General features: G+C 31.1%; 1 pseudogene; it reads right to left on the bottom strand.

Annotated features, from left to right (window-relative positions):
• Positions 1–13375: 13375 nt before the first annotated feature.
• On the bottom strand, positions 13376–15394 carry LOC18100654 (aspartyl protease family protein At5g10770-like; annotated as a pseudogene).
• Positions 15395–16182: the final 788 nt, after the last annotated feature.

Consider the following 16182-nt stretch of genomic DNA (forward strand, 5'->3'; position numbering starts at 1 on the left):
TCTAAATCTCTAATACTACAAGTCTGTCATCAGCTGCGCGACTTTTCATCCAATGAAAAGGATGCATCTCAAATTTATGTGGTATAATTTGACCAGATTCTATATTTTTTTTTTATGTTATCCATGCAAGTATCACAAACTTTAAGATTATTATAAATTTATATGGTTGTTAATTTTAGAACATTAAAAAATTAGTTGAGATATACATAAATTGTCCCATATATATATATATATATATATATATATATATATGTTTGTTTGTTTGTTTTGGCCTTATGCCCTGTTGTAACAAATAATTATAATAATTAAAAAAAAATCAAAAGGATGTATTACGTTGGCAATAATATGAAAGGGTGCTATGACTCTAGAAGTAAACTTACAAGCATATCCTATCTCCTTAAGAAGTGCCATGGATTTGTGCATGGTGTGTTGTGTATAAAAAAAAACACCTTAAATCTTAAGAAACGGAAATTGTATATATAAATATGAATTATATTATAAATCTCGGCTCTCTTTCACTTTTGTTTTGATTTTCTAATCCTTTACGTGAAGTTGCGTGGAAGTTTCTCTCTCAAAGTTGCTGGGTCTATTTGTCAAATAATTCAAATCAAAGTGGACTAGCTTCTTATAAAAAATTGATAGTATCTTTAAAATTGAAAACATTAGAATATGTGCCTGTTTACGTCTCTCATTCAACCTATTTTTCATGAATTTTTTTTAATTTTAAATTAATTTTTTTAATGTTTTTGAACCGTGTTAATATAAAAAATAAAATTTTAAAAATAAAAAAAATATTATTTTAATATATTTTAAAACAAAAAGTATTTTAAGAAGATAAATAATCACTGTTGCAGAACAAAACAGCCATTAAAACACTTGAAGACGTTTATGGCTGACAATAATTTGTTTGCAATGCCTAACATGACAAGTCATACCCTGCAAATACCAAACTGTTGCTGTATAGATTTCCCCACCATGTGGAATTCTCAATCATTCTCAATCACAGGTCATACAGGAATTGATGGTTTGTTTTTGTGTTATGATTTATTTTTTAATATTTTTTTTTAAATATTAAATTGATATTTTTAAAAATTTATTTAAATAATTTTAATGTGTTAATATTGAAAATAAAAATAATTTAAAATAAATATTATTTTAATACATTTTCAATTAAAAAATATTTTTAAAAACCATACTATATCATAATATTAAACATATACTTAGAACATGTTTATTTTTATATTTTAAAAATATAAAAAAATTTAAATTTATTTATTTATTTATTTATTTAAATTTTTTATATCGTTTCAATGTGTTAATATTAAAAAATAATTTTAAAAAATAAAATATTTATTATTTTAATATATTTTTAATTAAAAAAAACATTAAAAAATACCTCTCATTATCGTACCAGCAGGAATACATGTCCAGAAAGTGATAATTAGAATCGTTCTCCAGCCAATCAACGGACAAAACAAGCACTTGAGGGTGGAGCTCAGTGGTCAACCGTGTGACTTGTTCCGCCCTCGTCCCGAGTTTAATTTTCTATGTGCATGCCTGTCACCCCCGCGGTGCTTTACCTGCTCACTAGGCTTGCAGGATGCTCAGTGGGCCGTGGGGAATAGTCGTGGTGCGCGCAAGCTGGCCCGGACACCCCACGATAATTAAAAAAAAAAAAAACAAGCAAATACATGGAAACTTTATTTCAAAAAAATTAATTTACGTGGAAAAAAAACAGATGGAGACGAGGATCGCTTTACTCCTTTCATTTTAGTTGATCAATTCAAATTCCCTAGTCCATCATGTGTTTTATTATTGGATAAAAGTTGATTACAGGAAAGACTTAAAACTATTGAAAGTTAGAACACGTACGGCCTTTCTCAATTGTTGTTGATCATACAAGCTCCATCGCCCTTGCCTCGAGGGCTACTGTAATTTAAATTTTCCGTGAGGGATATGGATTATTGTAACTAGATTTATCTATCTAAAGTTTATAAAGTCATATAACAAGATATATATAAAAATAAATATATATATATATATATATATATATATATATATATATATATATTATCTCTCTGGTTAGATTATTGAAACAATTTCTTGATTGTTTAAAATTATTGAATTCCTTATTTATTTTTATTGATTAGAAAATAATTAATAATATTTTTATTGGTTATTTTCTTGACAGGCAAAGCCCAGGTATTCAAACTTATGGTGAAAACATTTTTTTTTTCTCATTATTGGTCTTGTTAAATAATATTTATGTAATCTTATTTATTAAGGGTAGAATAGTACTTTCAGTTTAACCTATATATACTTTATTTGTATTTAGGTTAAGACAATGCATTCATAATAAACAGATTATTCAGAATTGTAGCCTCCTTTTTGTATTTGATCTCAATTATTTTAACATGGTATCAGAACCTGGTTTTATGAAACGAGGCTTAATCCCGAACACAACTTCGCGGATCCAACTCTGCGGTGAGTTGGCTGGGGGTTTGCAGGGGCAGCGCGCCCCTGCCGGGGTGAGATTTTGTCTTCCGCTTCTGCAAAATTTAGTATTTCGTCAGTTTCTGCAATTATTTTGGTATTTCATCTTCCCTTCAGCTTTTGCAATTTGGTATTTCCGTTCAGTTTCTGCAAATTTGTTTTGTGTTTTGGAGTAATCGTATAAGTTTGAGAAGATATTTGTTTAGTTTCTGCAATCTCTGTTCAGTTTCTGCAATTTGGTATTTTGTTTTCCGCTGCTTTTGCATTCTGGTTCTCTGTGATTGTTGATTATGGTTACTAAAAGAGATGATTCGCTTCAGTCTGTGAGTGTGAGGTTGGATGGGAAGAACTATTCGTATTGGAGCTATGTAATGAGAAATTTTCTTAAGGGTAAGAAGATGTGGGGGTATGTTAGTGGAGCTTATATGATACCTAAGAATATTGAGGAGGGGGGTGTTGCTTTGATAGATACATGGGAAGCAAATAATGCAAAGATCATTACTTAGATCAACAATTCTGTTGAGCATTCGATAGGTACGCAGTTGGCGAAGTATGAGACAACAAAAGAGGTTTGGGATCATCTGCAAAGGTTATTCACGCAATCAAATTTTGCAAAACAGTATCAGTTAGAGAATGACATACGAGCTCTTCACCAGAAGAATATGAGTATTCAGGAGTTCTATTCTGCCATGACAGATCTTTGGGATCAATTGGCTCTTACAGAATCGGCAGAATTAAAAGCATGTGGTGCTTATATTAAACGTAGAGAGCAGCAACGATTGATACAATTTTTAACAGCACTTCGCAGTGATTTCGAAGGACTTAGAGGTTCAATTCTGCATCGTTCTCCACTACCTTCTGTTGACTCTGTTGTCAGTGAGTTATTGGCTGAAGAAATACGTCTTCAGTCTTATTCTGAAAAGGGAATTTTTTCTGCTTCAAATCAATTTTTTCTGTACTAGCAGTACCTTCTAAGCCATTCTCTAATCATCAGAACAAGCCTTACACAAAGGTTAGCTTCGATAAGTGCAGTTTTTGTAAGCAGAAAGGTCATTGGAAGGCTCCACTAAAATATTATTTAAGCCAAAAATCTCAAATGAGAAGACGAAACATGACCTAGACGAGAATGCCATAAATAAAAACTAGAAGATGAAAGACTCAAACGAAAAGAAGACAAATCAACAGTAGTAGCAGAAGCGGCAGCAGCAACAACTGATACTTTTAACTCATCCAAAATATATAGTCCATTCTCCATACGGCCTGTCCCAATCAGTTTCTGAGATTGCAGGTCCTGTACACAACAAAAGGAACCAGAAAACATGACTAAATAATCACCAGAATCACATATTTGACCAACAGACGCAAGATTTAATTTGAGTTGTGGAATAAAATAAATATTAGGGAGAGACAAGTGAGGTGTGACAACGGAACCAACACCTGCTAAGGGCATAGGAATGCCATCAGCAGTCATGATTCTGCTCTTTTTATTAAGTGCACTGATGCAAGTCGTATCATTCTGTCTCTATATGTTGATGACATGATTATTACTGGTGATGATATTGACGGTATTTCAGTTTTGAAGACAGAGTTGGCTAGACGATTTGAAATGAAGGATTTGGGTTATCTTCGATATTTCCTGCGTATTGAGGTAGCATACTCACCTAGAGGTTACCTTCTTTCTCAGTCGAAATATGTTGCAGGTATTCTTGAGCGGGCTAGACTTACTGATAACAAGACTGTAGATACTCCTATTGAGGTCAACGCGAGGTACTCTTCTTCTGATGGTTTACCTTTGATAGATCCTACTTTATACCGGACTATTGTTGGGAATTTGGTATATCTCACCATTACTCGTCCAGATATTGCATATGTTGTTCATGTTGTTAGTCAGTTTGTTGCTTCTCCTACTACTGTTCACTGGGCAGCTGTTCTTCGTATTTTGCGATATCTTCGGGGTGCAGTTTTTCAGAGTCTGTTACTTTCATCCACCTCTTCCTTGGAGTTGCGTGCATACTCTGATGCTGATCATGGTAGTGATCCTACAGATCGCAAGTCTGTTACCGGGTTCTATATCTTTTTAGGTGATTCTCTTATTTCTTGGAAGAGCAAGAAACAATTTATTGTTTCTCAATCATCCACTGAAGCAGAATATCGTGCCATGGCATCTACTACCAAAGAGATTGTTTGGTTACGTTGGTTACTTGCTGATATGGGAATTTTCTTTTCTCATCCTACTCCTATGTATTGTGACAACCAGAGTTCTATTCAGATTGCTCATAACTCGGTTTTTCATTAGCGCACTAAGCACATTGAGATCGATTGTCATCTTACTCATCATCATCTCAAACATGGCACCATTACTTTGCCTTTTGTTCCTTCTTCCTTGCAGATTTCTTTACCAAGGCACATTCCATCTCTCGTTTTCGTTTTCTGGTTAGCAAACTCTCGATGCTTGTAGCTGCCGTATCGTGAGTTTGAGGGGAGATGTTAAATAATATTTATGTAGTCTTATTTATTAAGGGTAGAATAGTACTTTCAATTTAACCTATATATACTTTTTTTGTATTTAGGTTAAGACAATGCATTCATAATAAACAGATTATTCAGAATCGTAGTCTTCTTTTTGTATTTGATCTCAATTATTTTAACAGGTCTTACCATGAACCCAAAATATTTAGATTTATATTGAGGTTCAATTTAGAAACGATCCAATCCAATAGTATCTGGGGAAGGAAACATGCGTGGGTTAAATTTATTTTGTGTCTTGGTAATTATTATGTTTTAATTTTTGATCAATTTTAACATTTATGAATTAGGAGCATAAAAAAATAATTACTTAAAGCAATGTTTAAAAAAAAAAAAAAGACTTTGAGAAAAGAAAACATTTCTGAAAAAAAAAAACAGATAGTGTAAGTTAGAATCTATTAATTAAAGTTAAATTTTAATTAAATCAAAGCTTTAACTTAATTTTATAAAAAAGAAATTATCTGAGTTAAATGTTATTAATTTCTAATAAAATACATTTATAACTTTGATATAAATCAAATAAAATAAATCAATTTACAAAAATCATACCAAATCTCTCACCTTCAGGCTTGAAGCAAGATATCCACACCCGCTTGAGCAATATTTACCTAGACAAACCCTTTAAAGGGTTCAGTTATATTAATTGATTAATCAATACTCTAAGACGCATGGGAAAGCATCAACATGTTTTTTTTTATGGTTTTACATGTCTTTTTTTTTCTTTTTTTTCTCAAAATTAACTTCTTCTTCTTCTTTTTTTTGTTCTTTTTTTTTGTTTTTGTATTTTTTAAAATTATTTTTGTCAATTTTTTTAATATTAAACTGGTTGAGAATTTAGCCATGTAGTTTTTTTCTTTAAAACATTATAGATTGTTATAATATATCTCTACATAGTTTTCTTCTTTTTATTATGATTTTTTTCTTTTTTTTTTCTAAAATGATCTTTGTCGATTTTATCTTTTTCATATTGAGCTGCTTGAGAATTTAACTTCATAGTTTTTTAAAAAAACAATACCGTGGATTGCTATAGTATTTCCCCCCGTGGTTTTTGTTTTGCTGCAGTATTTCTCCACATTTTTTTTATTTTTTTATTTTTTGTTTTTTGTTTTTTTCCAAAGTTGTCTTTTTTTTTTTTTCATTTCATTTTATTTTTTTGTGTTTTTTTCAGAATTGTTTTTGTTGATTTTATTTTTTTAATATTCAGCTGGTTGAGAATTTAGTTTTATAGTTTTTTTCTTTAAAATATTATGGATTACTACAGTGTTTCTCCACATAGTTTTTTTAAATGACTTTTTTTTCTTCTTTTTCATAATGGTCTTTGTCGATTTTATTTTTTTCATATTGAGCTGGTTGAGAATTTAACTTCGTATTTTTTTCTTAAAAACACTGTGGATTGCTACAGTGTTTCCCCATAATTTTTGTCTTGCTACATTGTTTCCCACATGTTTTTTTAAAAATTATATTTGTCGTATTTTTTTTTAATATTGAGCTAGTTGAGAATTTAGCTTTTTTTTTCCAAAATTGTCTTTTTTTTTTAATTTTTTGTGTTTCTTTTTTCAGAATTTTTTTTGTCGAATTTTTTTTTTATACTGGGCTGGTTGAAAATTTAGCTTTGTAGTTTTTTTCTTTAAAACACCGTTGATTGCTACAGTGTTTCTCCACATGATTTTTTTTGTTATGATTTTTTTTAAAAATTGTCTTTATCGATTTTATTGTTTTTAATATTGAGCTGGTGGAGAATTACAATAGTAGATTTTCTCATGAAACATTATAGATTACTAGAGTGTTTCCTTGTACGGTTTTTTTTCCTTTCATTTTTTTTGTTATGATTTTTTTAAAAATTATCTGTCGATTTTATTTTTTTAATATTGAGCTGGCCACATGTTTTTTTTTGCTTTTTTTTTCCAAAATTGTCTTTTTCTTTTTTTTTGTGTTTTTTTTTCAGAATTGTCTTTGTCGAATTTATTTTTTTATACCGAGCTGGTTGAAAATTCAGCTTTGTAATTTTTTTTTTTAAAACATCATTGATTGATACAGCGTTTCTCCACATGATTTTTTTTTGTTATGATTTTTTTAAAAATTGTCTTTATCGATTTTATTGTTTTTAATATTGAGCTGGTTGAGAATTACAACTGTAGATTTCTTTATGAAATACTATAGATTGCTGCAGTGTTTCCCTGCATGGTTTTTTTTTCCTTTCGTTTTTGTTGTTATAATTTTTTCCAATATTATGTTTGTCGATTTTATTTTTTTAATATTGAGCTGGCCATATGTTTTTTTTCCATTTTTTTTTCAAAATTGTCTTCTTCTTTTTTTCATTTTTTTTGTGTTTTTTTTCTTCAGAATTGTCATTATCGAATTTGTTTTTTTTATACTGAGCTGGTTGAAAATTTAACTTTGTAATATTTTTTTTAAAACACCGTTGATTGCTACAGTTTTTCTCCACATGATTTTTTTTTTGTTATGATTTTTTTTCAAAATTGTCTTTATCGATTTTATTGTTTTTAATATTGAGTTGGTTGAGAATTACAACTGTAGATTTCCTCATGAAACACTATAGATTGTTGCAGTGTTTCATTACATGGTTTTTTTTCCTTTCGTTTTTTTTTGTTATGATTTTTTCAAAATTATCTTTGTCGATTTTATTTTTTTAATATTAAGTTGGTTGAGAATTTAACTTCGTAGTTTTTCTTGAAAACATTGTGGATTGCAATAGTTTTTCTCCATATAATTTTCTTTTTTATTTTTTTATGATTTTTTCTACAAACTCACGACAACGCACAAGAATGCCACAAGCCCACAGTATCGCGCAGACATGACATCTAGTTTGTATCTAGGCCTTAAATGAATTTTGGTCCAGTTGGATTATTACGCAAATTAGCACTTAAATGGTTGGAGCATTCATATTTATATTTTTTAGCTAAATTTTAAATAAAATAGTTGAAATTTATTTTAGCTAATTCTTTTAAAAAATATTATCATAATCATGTTTTCTAAAATAAAGAATCACAAATATCTTATTTTTATTTTATTATCACATTCAATCTTGTCATGACAACATGCAACAATGCAAAAATACAACTATTTTAAAAAAGACAACTTCCAAAGTGAAAGTGAAATGATGGATGCATGGAGTTTTAGCAGTATGAAAGCACCATGCCAATGCTGCCTAGCATTTGTAGATACTTCAGCATTAAACTTAGCCAAATATTATACAAAAAATAAAAAATTTAAAGAAATACTAGAGTGGTTTGGATAATAATTGTAAAAGTGGGGAAATTATAAATAGAACACAGTACCCATGTAAGTGCAGCCTCAAAAATGGTTCCAAATTTCCAGGACATTGAGAGGAGGACCATCCTTTTCCCTCCACTTGTCATTTTTTATTGTAGCGATTATTTTTTGAAGTGTTTTTCACTCGGAAATATATTAAAATAATATTTTTTATTTTTAAAAATTTATTTTTTATATTAAAATAATCTAACAATATAAAAATTCAGATTTTTATAAAACGCTGTTTATATCGCGTTCCCAAAAGGTAAGTAAATAAGAAAGAATTCTAGAAAAAATAATGTAGAATAATAAAAATCAATCATTATTTGCTGGTTAGAAGTGTTATTCCTTGAAAACCATTCCCAAAAGTCTTTGCCCTACATGCTAAAGTCCATACCAAAGCTTCCAATTTTATAGAATTGAAAATGCCAATTTTCCAATTATTTTAACTCGTTAATTAAAGTTATACAATGTCTATCAATAAATTTTCAATCCCAAATCATAGAATCCTAGAACACAAGGTAAAAATAAAAAAAAAATGTTAAAATCAACATCGAAAAAACTAGCTCCTAACAATTTTGCACCTTTAAAATTGGCTTGTCTTGGTATGGATTGAAACAGACGAAAAAAAATAAAAACTCAATCATTCCATTACAGAGAAATTAACCAAAAACAAATAAAAAGAGAAGAAATCCAACTAAATCATAAATTATCTTAAAATTAACAACTGGGTTTTGTTATTTATATTCATATTTTAGAATAACAATCATTATAGGAAAAAAAAGACGGATATTTTTCAACAAATTTAGGATCTATTTAATACTGCTATGCATATACATAAAACAATGCTTTTAGAAACCTTCTAGGTGGTAGCACAGTGGTAAGAACTTGGGATCAAGAGGTTTGCTCCCTCTGTGGTCTCACGTTCGAGCCTTGTGGTTGCTCATATGATGGTCACTGGAGACTTACATGGTCGTTAACTTCAGGGCCCGTGGGATTAGTCGAGGTGCGCGCAAGTTGGCCTGGACACCCACGTTAAACTAAAAAAAACAATGCTTTTAGATTTTCTTTATTTTTTTGTGAAAAAAAGAAGAGCTACATATATATGGCTTGTACAAAGTCAAGGATTACGCGTGTAAGAGTAGAGATTGTTAAAACACTTCAATTACACAAAAATAAATACAAACATGAAAGAGAGGAGGTTAGAATTCTCCTCAATTGATTTATCTTCAAGTTTTTTTTTAACCTAAATACAAAGAGCTTATATATAGGTTAAGTTAAAAATATTATTCTATCCTTAATAAATAAAACAAGATAAATATCTTATTTAACATCTCCCCTCAAACTCACGATGCGACAGCTATAAGTATCGAGAGTTTGCCAACTAGAAAACAAAAATGAGAAATGGAATGCGACTTGGTAAAGAAATCTGCAATCTGCAAGGAAGAAGAAACAAAAGGCAAAGTAATGGTGTCATGCTTGAGATGATGACGAGTAAGATGACAATCAATCTCAATATGTTTAGTTCGTTCATGAAAAACTGAGTTGTGAGCAATCTGAATAAAACTCTGGTTGTCACAATACATAGGAGTAGGATGAGAAAGTGAAACTCCAATATCCGCGTGTAACCAACGTAACCAAATAACCTCTTTGGTAGTAGATGTCATAACACGATATTCTGCTTCGGTTGAGGATTGAGAAACAATAGATTATTTCTCGCTCTTTTAAAAGATAAGAGAATCACCTAAAAAGATACAAAAACCAGTAACCGATTTGCGATTTGTGGGATCATTTTCATGATCAGCTACAGAGTATGCACGTAGCTCCAAGGAAGAGGTGGATGAAAGTAAGAGACTCTGAAAGATTGTACCCTAAAGATATCATAAAATACGAATAACAGCTGCCTAGTGAACAGTAGTAAGAGAAGCAACAAACTGACTAACAACATATGTAATATTTGGACAAGTAATTGTGAGATATACCAAGCTCCCAACAATAATACGATATAAAATAGGATCTGTCAAAGGCAAACCATCAGAAGAAGAATACCTAGCGTTAACTTTAATGGTCGAACATGGGAGAGGGTATCTGAGGTACTAGGAACCTGTGATGATATATTATCAGAATTCTTAAAAAAGGAATCTATACAGATAATAACAGGTCTAGTCAAGTTATGAGTAGTGAATGGAATAGAAAAGAAAGGTATATGCTCAAGAATGACAGCATGACGAGACACATAAAGTTTATGAGTTATTGAATCAAAATAACGATATCCCTTTTTACCTTTACCATAACCTAGAAAGACACAAATAGCAGAACGATAGGACAACTTACTACGTTTTGTATGAGAACAAAGAACAAAACAAGTACAACCAAAAACTCTAAAAGAGGAATAATTAGGGACATGCTCTAAATCTTTTCAAAAGGAGACAAACCTGAACTATGAGAAGATGAGATTGTATTAATCAAACTTACAGCAGTAAGGATAGCTTCTTCCCAAAAACTCACTAGGAACAGGAGCAAACAACAAGAGAGAACGAGTAGTTTCAACTATGTGCCTATGTTTTCTTTCAACAACACCATTTTGCTCAGGAATATCTGTACATGAAGTTTGGTGAATGATTTTATCTAAGGCAAGCAACTGACAAAATTTATTAGAAGTGTATTCCCCACCCAAATCACACTTAAAGTATTTTATTACAACAGAATGTTGAGTTTTCACAAGAGCTCAAAAGGCTGTATATATATCATAGAATTCAGAACGTTGTTTCATTAAATAAACCCAATAATAATGAGTATGATCATCAATAAATAAAACATAATATCGAGACCCTCCTTTTATGGTAATAGAAGAATGTCTCAAATACATCAGAATGAATCAAATCAAAAGGTGAAGAAGAAATAGAAATACTTCGATTAAAAGGTAAAGCGAAAAATTTTGTCAGTTTACATTGACCACAATCAGAAATATCACAAGTTTTCAAATTTTCTAAAGCTCGTGTTTTTTCTTCGTCCAACAATTAGCTCCATTGTGGGCGACAAGTCTGCGCCAATGATAGCTTTTCTAGTTTCATTATTCACCTTAAATGGTATTTACTAAACCTTATCTTGCACCACTAAAGTGTACACACACACACACACACACACACACACACACACACACACCCCTCTCTAGTGTTGCTATGACTGAACAAACAAATTTTAACTATCTAATGTCTAAGCTCTGGTATCCAATAAAATGAAAGCATTACTAATGTTTGAAATTGTGGGTTCGAAATAAATAGAATAATTTTGAGTGAAATGATAGTTTAAAGCTACAAATCATGAACCAAAGAAAAAGGTAAATATATAATCTAATAAATTTTAGTGAAAGAAAAAACACATTTATCTATTAAGCCAAGTGTGACAAGTGCACCATTAGCATCCCATTTTATGAATGTAGATGGAGGGAGTCTTGTACTTTTTGTTCATTACTTGATCTCTTTTGTTGTAATCTGAATTTTTACTTTTATTTTTGTATATGTTTTCAAAAAATAGAAAACATTCAAAAAATATATTTTCAGTAATTTAGTTGATTTTAATAATTTTATTGTTTTCTTTTTTTATTTAATATTTGTGTGTAAAAAATCTTGAAAACCAATAAAAAAATGCAAAAATAGCTGGGGTTTGAAATTGGACCACGAAGTGAGCATCATAGATGAACAAATTGAGTTTGAGAATTTTGAAGCCATGATCGAGGTTTCAATTGGAGAGAAAATTTAGAAAAAGATTTAATTTGACTAAGATTAAAAGAAACTTGAAACTCAAGGATGATTCTAAAATAAATAAAAAAGTTAGAAGCCAATTAAAGGCTCAGTTGAAATAGTAATTTGAATTTAGGAGTTAGATTTGTTAAAATTGCATAACTTGAGGAATTAAGAATGAATTTGCAATAAGTAGTTAAATATGGAGGTCTAAATTGATTCAATTAGAGACACAATCGAAGAAAAAAAATAAGATTAAAGGATTTTAGAAAACCAAAGACTAATTGGAAAGATCAATTAATTCAATTTAGGGTTTAAATTGAAAGAAATTTCAAAATTAAACATCTTAATGGAAACATCTTAAAGCCAAGGACTATAATGGAAAGAAAGAAATATTTTGAGGACCAATTAAATCTATTTACATAACTTTATTTCGATCCTATTTGTTTTAATCCAATCAATTCAGTTCAATTTATTTCAATTGAGTCCAATTGAACTGATTTAATTCAATTCAATCCCAAATTAACTCCTTGCAATTCAATTATCTTTAATTGATTAAATTTAGTTCAAATTAATCAATTAATTAAACCATATTTTCAGTAATCAATTTCAAAATCTTTTGATCCTTAAAACTCAATTTCAATCTCACAATTATAGCCAAATTATCCCAACAACTAAACCTAGAATCACAATCCCTTAATTTTAGCTTTTCAAAATCCTAAACATTCACCAAAATCCCAGCTTAAAAAATCATTTTTATTACAACCTAAATTATTTTCAATTAAAATTATTTTACATGATTTAGCATTGTAAAAAAAAAAATTGTTCCTGCAAGCATTTTTGGGCTTGATAACAAGTTTATCAAGCCCATTAAAAGGCTAAATAAATTGATTTATTGAGGCTCATATAAAAAAAAATAAAAACACAAACGTTTACTTTAAAAAAAAACAAATGAATAAATAAATACTCACTTAGAAGCCTAAAAAAAATTTCATAAATAGAAAAAAAAAGGCTAATGTAACGAGTAACAGTAACAGTGGCTCCTCTTGGAAAGTAGAAGAGTAAGATTGAAAAATTCTAAACTATAAGGGTATAAGTGTAACATTTATAAATAAATAAAAAGAGAAGCAAACATCCTGTCGTTGCCGCCCATAAAACGATTGGTAAACTATGTTAAAAATGACCCAAAACGGTGCATGTTCATCCAAATAAACAAAGAAGGTAGAATTATTCTTATACAATTTTAAAAGCCAAGTGTTAAGAACACTAAAAATATAAAAAAAGATGAAGTGTCAAGCGATCCTCGCAGAAGCATTAAATTCACCTCGGTATCCATAAACTGGAAAATTTTACTAGCACTTTATTAATTTTGGCTCCAGGATCTGGAGCTCAGACATGGAATTTGATTTTACGACAAAACCCCACAAAATGGTGCTATATATTTTAAGCCAACTTGATATTCAATATTTTCTCGTTTTAGCTGCAACCACCAGCTGCAAAACCAACCATTCCTTTAGCACCATCATAGACAACCTCGTACGTCTTTTGCTGATGGTTTCCGAAAATCCCAATTTTACTATCATCCTTATTTGCTGCAAATGCCAGGCAGACCATCTTGAGACCGTTCACCAGGTACAGGATCCCCGATGCATTAATATCCACTTCAACCCCACCTTTGAAGGACACACTGACCTTAGGAAATGAAACTGTTGTATAATTACTAAAATCATAGCATGTGTCAAGCAGTTCATCCCCGTTTGTCTTGGGATAATTCGACATTTTTTCGTCGAATGCTTCCTTGAGTGCCTTGTATGCTGTAGGAGGCAGCCTAGTGATGACCGTACCGGAGTCGATGATGGCTCCGCTCTTAGTAAAAATTGATGGATCTATTGGTAGCTGGGAACCTCCAACACTTATTCCAACGATGTCAATGCCATAAAAACTTGAGAAAGCTGGGGATATTGGAGTGAATCCCGCAGTCTGAGAGACTTTTCCACCAAAGTTTAGGTAGCCGGTTGAGCTAGGTGATGAAGGTAAACAATAAGAGAATTGCTTTTGGTATTTCTCGGCAGTTTGTGATGGTAAGGATACCGAAGAGGAGCTTAGTCCTAGCAAACCGGCTGCCTTGCCGAACAAGCCATTATTGCTTTGGCCGCACCCGAACAGGAAGTTTGAGAAAACGTCCGATGATGAAATGGTTAGTGTCTCGGTGGCGAAAAATCCTTTGGAGGAGGATTGGTCACCATATATAACTTGGTAGAGGCATGTCGAGTTTGAGGCAGAGCAACCCCTTTCACCTACATATGAACATGACAAGAAGTAAGCTTCAAATATTTTTTTTATCCCAGACCATTGTTTTCAATAATGAAATTTACACGTCAAGAAAAAACAAAAAATTACTGGTAGGGAGCAAGTTGCATGATGCTGAGGAACACGAAACATTATTGTATGAGGTTGACTTGGTTGGATCGAACTTTTGTTCCTTTTGCGGATAGCAGGACCCTTAGCATGGCTGACATTGAGTCCAAGTGATGCCACTGCCGGTGTCGAATACAAGGGTAAAATCCTCTTTTGGTGTGCCAAGGCCGACAGTAACCACGTAGTTGCCTGTGCCGATGGCTATACCAGACGGGGCTGGTAGTTTTGTCACCATCTCCTCAAAAATGCCATGGCCTGAGTTCTTGGAGAGTCTAGCTTGAATCGAGTCCACTCGAAGTTGGTCTTGGAGGAGGAATTCTACATGTGACCGATCATTCAGTACTTGCATGCACGGACCATACTTGTGCAGAACTTGCAGAGATGAAGCCTTGTCGATCACTGAAACACATAACCTATAGTTAGTGCTGCTTAGTGCATTAATTAGGTAGAAAATTAATTTCATTTCAACATCATAAAATATACATATGTATTTGTCACACGATCACGAACCCTTACTAGATTGGTCGCAGGAATCTGATGCCAACAGAGAATTGACTTCCAGGGTATGAACATATTTTTTTATATGCTCATTTGCTTCAACTGCATAACCCTTCTTCAGAGAACACAAAGGGCATAGAAAAAGAAGAAAAACATAGATGAAACCGGTAAATTTGATGGAAGAAATGAGATTGGCCATGAAAAACAATCAAGTTGTATTGCTGGTAATTATGTTCTCATACAACTCATGAGTGCTCTGCTTTCTTCCCTAGCTAGCCTTGTATCCTCTATACACACACACACACACAAGCAAGCAAGGCATGGCTCGCAATGAAAGACTTGAAGGAAGGCTGACTTATCAAATGTACTGAAGTGAGTATTGTAGCTTAATTTTATTAATTTTAAAATTTATAAAATTAATTGAGATATATATAAACTGACTCGAATACCAACATTAATAAAAAAATAAATTCTCCATATCTGTTTATTTCTTTTGGGCCTTAATGCCCCTGTTGTAACAAATAATAATTAAAAAGAAAATGAAAAAGAAAATCAAAAGGATGTATCACGTTGGCAATAAGATGAAAGGGTGCTATGACTCTAGAAGTAAACTTAAACGCATACCCTATCTCCTTGAGAAGTGCCATGGATTTGTGCATGGTGTGTGTGTAAAAAAAAACACCTTAAATCTTAAGAAACGGAAATTGTATATATAAATATGAATTATATTATAAATCTTGGCTCTCTTTCACTTTTTTTTTTATTTTCTAATCCTTTACGCGAAGTTGCGTGGAAATTTCTCTCTCAAGTTGCCGCGTTCAATTGTCAAATAGTTCAAATTAAACTGAACCAGCTTCTCATAAAGAATTGATAGAATCCTTAAAATTGAAAACATTAGAGCATATGCCTGTTTACATCTACCATTCAACCTATTTTTCATGATTTTTTTTAAATTAATTTTTTTAGTATTTTTATAGATTAATATTAAAAATAAATTTTAAAAAATAAAAAATATATTATTTTAATATATTTAAAAAATACTTTAAAAAATAAATAATCTCTATTACATTACGAAACAACCATTAAACAGTAAATGTGACCCTTTGAAGACGTTTATGGCTGACAATAATTTGTTTGCAATGTCTAACATGACAAGTCATACCCTGCAAATACCAAACTGTTGCTGTATGGATTTCCCCACCATGTGGAATTCTCAATCATTCTCAATCAC

This window comes from Populus trichocarpa, chromosome 6, assembly GCF_000002775.5.
Source record: "Populus trichocarpa isolate Nisqually-1 chromosome 6, P.trichocarpa_v4.1, whole genome shotgun sequence".
Classification (NCBI taxonomy): Eukaryota; Viridiplantae; Streptophyta; class Magnoliopsida; order Malpighiales; family Salicaceae; genus Populus; species Populus trichocarpa.